Raw genomic sequence first — 6,175 nt, 5'->3', positions numbered from 1 at the left:
TTTGATCAACACCCTTACAAGGAAAGAGTTATTTATGGTGCAAAAAAAAGTAATTACAGCCAGTAGATGGCATCATAATAACTAAAGTGATATTTTGTCTTATTCATACTTTGGCATCTTCTAGTGTTTAGGAAGGCTGATTTCTCTCCTGCAGCATTTAGGAATAGGATACTATAGAAGTAGTCCGTTTTCCTCCTTTTTATCTCCATTATATTTTGATTTTGAAAGAAGTAAGTTGACAGTGTCAACTTTCATATCAACATGTGTGTCATATCTCAGAATACATACACACTAATCTTCCAGTTTGATCTTTGAAGTCATATACTATGTCTAGGGTTGAGCCTTATTACCCTCAAGGAGATTTCTGCATGGACAAACGGAGTCCACATGCCCCTAATAACTAACTTAACATACAGCCCCACTCTAGTTTCACAGCCCTGGTGCATTGAATAATATTTTAGGAGCAAAGGTTTTAAGGTGAAAACAAATTTGGACAAAATGAGTAATGTTTGGTAGACAAGGGAAGAGCAGTGAATATGGTCTACCTGAATTTCAGGAGGGTTTTTGACTCTGTTTCCTGGGAGATCTTCATAGAGAAGGCTGATGGGTTATTGGCTGGCTGAACAGTGAGGTGGATTGAAACTGAACAGCCAGGTCCACATGGTAGTGATTGGTGGCATGAAGTCTAATTGGAGGCTGGTAACTAGAGGTGTACCCAAGGGGGCAATACTATGTCCAGTACTGTTTAGCATCTTCATTAATGGTCTAGATATTGGGGCAGAACACACCCTCAGCAACTTTACTGAGAACAAAACTGGGAGGAGTGGCTGATTCACCAAAGGTCATGCTGCCATCTAGAGATATCTCAACAGGCTGGAGAAACAGATTGACAAGAACCTTGTGGAGCTGAGTAAGTAACACTAAGTTCAGCCATTAGGGAGGAACAAACCAAGGCACTAGTAGAGGCTGAGGGCTGACTGAAGCAGTTTAGCAGAAAAAGACCCAGAGGTCCTGGTGGACCAGGTTGACCATGAGCCAGAAGCATGAGCAAAGGCAGCCAGTAGTATCCCGGCCTGAATTAGGAAGAGTGTTGCCAGCAGAGTGGGGGAAAAGATACTTCCCCTCTGCTCAGCACTGGTGAGGCCACACCAGGAGTACTGCATCCACTTCTGGACTCACCACTCAATCGATACTTCAACATTCAAAGATCTATACACTTGCATATTTATATATAAATATATATGTGTGCAAGGAGATGGCATACGTGAATAACGCTGTGGAGGAATGAGCTATATTTAGTGCTAGAGGCGAGCGTGCAAGAAATTTTATTAAAAAACTTGGTAGTAAAAAGTGCAAAAATACCCCAGACAAAGCCAACGGTAATTCCTACATGCCTACTGTATAGTTTCGTTTACATTAGACATTGCCAATGCCTGTGCTCATGAAAATCCCTAAGGGCAGTATAAAAGAAAAAGCCTTCAGCAGAGAACTATCAGTCCTATGCAACTTTGATTGTATTATGTATAAAAAAAAAAGCAAATATCAAGTCAACATAAAGTGCTTGAAGTGGACAAATATAAGGTCGTTTTCTTCAGCTATTATAGCATTCTTTTGTTTTCTTTCTGCATGCTCCTCTAGTGTTTTGGGTTTGTAATATATTGACCTCATAAATATAAGTACTATTCCTGGAAACAAGCAGGACAGTATGCCACTGGGAAATGAGCAATCTAATCAAAGTTGTTTTTTACTTTAATTGTTTGTGATAAATCCCATACAATGCTGCAGTAAATGTTAGAAAAGCACGTCACACATTTCTAGCATAAATCAAGGCATGAGCCTGACTTCCAACAGGTCATAAATCTTGTGTGAAGATAAATATTACTCAGAAGCCATCCTGCCCTATAGAAACAGCTTGATGTGGGTTTTGTGTAAATTTGACTAGCCATAGCAGAAGGAAAGCACTCTGTACTCTACAAAAGAGCCATACACAATATGAGCATGAGACCTCATTTCTCCCAGTTGGATATGAGCAAATACAACTTTGTTGACCAGTCTATATATAACCTTTGTCAAATAATAGAAGTTATATGGTTCTCTGGTTACAATGATTATTGTCTAAGTATAGAGGTCCCAAGAACATCATTAGAAGGAAAATAATCACTATAACAGATCCCAGAAATAGTATTTTTCAACCCAGTTACTTACCCTTCTTCTCAGCCTTAATGCTTTGGAGAGTTTCAGGAAAGTAAGATGTGGTTTGAAGTCCTTATTCCCCAAAATGTAGAGATTCATTTCAGTAAAGCATTCTTGCACGGCTTCTATTAAAAAGGTAAGAAATTAATAACATTTAGGAGGTAGGGAAAAAATATTTACAGGGAGGTTAGACAAAAAGCCACTATGCCCTTCTTGAGTAAGACACAGTTAAAATGTACAGCAAGTAACCAGTTATACTATCACAGGCAACAGACAAAGAAAAAATACACAAAACCAAAGTTGTGCATGACATACAGACATATGTTGCAAACCTGATACTAGATCCAAACTTCTATGTTTGCAACACAACTCCTTCCAAATTCATAGATCTTCTATCACAATGCTGAGTTCAGGAAAGCATATGCATATGACAGCCCTGCCAGCAACAAGACGCAACCACCAGTGGATACAGCTGGGAACTGTGGTAGAACAGATTCTACCCAATTATTGCAAAGAGCAATGTGAGAAGCAGAGTGCTTCCAGCAAAAGAGTGGCTAGATTCCCAAAACTACTACAACTCCACAGCACTTACAGCAATTTAGAAGGGAACATCACACAAACATAATACTCCTTCCTCAGATAATGCGATAAAAAATGTTTATGATTGTATTGGCTTAAAAACTTCAGTCACGTAATTATAAAACAGTAAGGTATTATTCCACATGAATAAAACAGAAGTGTCTGAGTAACTCCAGGATTTATATTCTTCAAGGCCTTTCAACTAAGGATTGTAATGACAAGTCAAGACAAGTTGAACTAGCCCTGGTTTTCACAAACTTGGAATTGGGGGATGCAGAGTCAAGAATAGCAAGGCAAAACTTGCATGAGGGAGACCTCTACAAGTCTGGCAAATGTAGAAGGTGATGTCTTGTTCAACAGTTGTGCTTAAGCAGTAAGAAATAATTCCAAAGTTGCACTGAAAGCCTTGTCTAAGGCTGGAGTACCTTCCAACAATTTTTCTTGTTGCCAAAAGTCTTTATTCCTTGGTTGTACATAAAGGGGATAAAACAGTGGAGGAAGAAAAAAAAAAATCAACATTTTAAAATGGAAACCTGTGACATTTGTGGCTCTTCTTGCCAGACTCCCCACCTTGACACCTATCTTTTTTACTCTTAATTTCTTAGGCACTGAGAGAAACAGGTTTATTGTTGAAATTGTGTAAAAAATAGTATATTGCATATGTGACAAGTGCCTTGTTTGAAATCACCCTACTCACATTTGGTTTTTACACCTATCAGGAAGTTTAGCTACTTGTATGTTTACGAGTTTGTCATAAGCATTTATATCAAGACCAAGTCTCTGGCTTAGAGTCTAGCTAATTAATACTTTGAAATGTTTCTTCTGAGAGTATTCTTAAATAAAGGAACAGCAGCTGGGACCGTATGGTCACTTTGCCAAGGCAACTGCTTTATATATTTTCCATCTGGAAAACACAAAACCCAGGATCCAGTTGTCTGACCAAGCATCTAATACCCTTTTAGATGCCCTACAGGATGCCTACTTGACCTCCAGCTGCTGCTGCAGAAGGGTATATTCTGGCTGTAGGTCCAGTGTGAATGCTGCAGATACTTTAGGGCATCTAAAAGTGATCCTATATGATCATGGTTAGGTATCAAACAACCCCTGAATTGCCTCTGGTACTTCATCAAATAGAGCACGTTAACTTGAATAATTTCTGCATATCATTAAGTCTTGTACCCATGCCAGTAGGTCAAAGCACAGCAAATCCCAAGGAATAAAACACAGCAGCAAAGTGTCTAGGTTCCTTGTAGGAAAAAAAAAAAACCCTTCCTCACACATCACCCGGGCAAATATCTTCTAGTTGCATAAAAAGAAGCAAGCTAGAGCTTAACCTAACAAAGAAAACCTGAAAGTAGCATTTCCTCTTGCTTACCACCCAGCATCAATCGCACCAAACACCAAGAAAAGCTTATTACTGGAAGGTGAAGGTCTTACTGTCAGGAGCAGATTTTCCTCAGAAAGGTTGATGATGGAAGAAAGGTCAAGGTTAGCAATAATCTTCAAGAAGTCAGTTTAGGAACAAGGTTCATAGATGGTGTCCTGCCCATGCCAGGATGGCACTCAATTTTCCAGACACCGTCTTCTCTGTCTCGTTTGATAAATATCATAAGAAAATTCCAAGACATCTTAAGCAGTATCTCTTCAAAGCAGATGAGGTCACTAGCAGCTAGAAAAACACACTAGTGCTCAGTATTTACCAACTAATTGTAGTTAACTGATCAAGAGACAGGTTAACTCTCCACTTCGAAACTGAAGTTTATGGTGTAGCAACAAAAACAAACAAAGTGGCAGTCAGCTATTTTTATATTTTATGATGTCAGGAACACTTCAGAGGTTCAAAGACTTTGTTAGAGCAGGTAGAACTCTTAATCTTGTTGACAAATCATCAATAAGGGCATGAAGACAGAGATAGCTGGTAGGTGTAGCTTGATCTTTGCCAGTCAAGTCATTGACCCACCATGCTGCTTGAAAAGGCAGCATTTGAAATCCACACCTACCTCATGAGCAACGAAAAATATTGACTAAAAGGTAAGAAAAAAAATCCCTATTCATTGTATAATAATTAATTCAATTGCTATGCTGAGGGAAAGGAGAGGAGACAAAAAAACCCAAAACAAAAAAAGCTATTTCTTTGGAGATATTGTAAGGATAGACTTTGATGCGTATTTGCATAATCCCCAGATTCATTAATTTCTAGAAACAGAAGTTATGCAGAATAGAAAAACACTGGAAATTATATCTCTCTGAAATCATTGGTAACAGAGTTAACAGCTTGAAAACTGGCAGCTTGTCTCCCAGTCAAGGAATTATTTCAGGCAGTGAACAATCATATTGCACTGAAAACACAAATAGTGACAGAATATTCTTGGGGTTTTCAATCAAAATTTTTCTCCACTATCTGATTAGGAAAGGGGCTCAGATCAAAAGCTAGGCATCAGGTTTCCAGAACCCTGAAGATACATATTATCCAGGCAGAGAATATGGAGGATCTGCCACCAACTATTGTAATGGTTTTTAGTGTGTATGCAGCTCCAATATATTTTAAAAGAACATTATAGCACACATTCTGCAGAACCAAAATTAAACATTTCTGCTAGTGATAAAATAGCATGATAGAGATTGACCTTGTACGCTATGATTCATTGGGAACAAAAATTTCAGTTAAACAAAACAATGAGTAGAGGAAAAATCAGCAGTATTCAGACAAGAGAAATGAGGTGTTCACTTCTGCATCTTTCAGGAGTAAAGAGAAAGCCAAGGTAGGGCTCTCAAAACAGGTGGATCAGGTCCTTCTTTCAATGGCACCAAATTATATTTATGTTATGGACAGGCATATAACAAACATGATCTTATAGGAAATTGCATGATCTGACTTCTACTTTGTTATTTTCCAGTCCAGATTACTTTCTGTTAAAGACTTTAGAAGAAACAATTTGTGCATAGGCAAGTTTGTTGAGGTTGTAGCTCTAATAAGTAGGGACAACATCAGAGTACTTTCAACAAAAGCACAGCTGTCTTGAGTCAAAGTTATCTTTGGAATGGGTGGAACAATAAAAGAAGTGAAAGCCAGAGTCAGGCAAGAGGTAATGGATAGTGAAGTGGCTAATTTTATTTAGCTGAGTGAAAGAAGCTGTTCATAAGAGGCATCCTCTGTCTAGTTGCAACACTGACTACCTAAAAGGGAAAATAAATAGGAGGATAAGAGAGCAGAATTATTATATCAAAGCTGAGAACTGGAGGAGGTAGGAAGCAGCATCAACAGAAAGAAAACAGACTGTTCTGAGAAGTCATTTGAAGATTACATAGCGTCTTTTTGTTGCATGCCTTTTTGAGAAGCATTAGTTGAACTATGCTTCCTTTTTGCTTAGTATGAAAACAGCAGGGAAAAATAATGTATATT

Source organism: Lepidothrix coronata, unplaced genomic scaffold (assembly GCF_001604755.1).
Source record: "Lepidothrix coronata isolate B3197 unplaced genomic scaffold, Lepidothrix_coronata-1.0 Scaffold6, whole genome shotgun sequence".
Taxonomy (NCBI): Eukaryota; Metazoa; Chordata; class Aves; order Passeriformes; family Pipridae; genus Lepidothrix; species Lepidothrix coronata.
Note: the sequence above shows the minus strand (reverse complement) of the source record.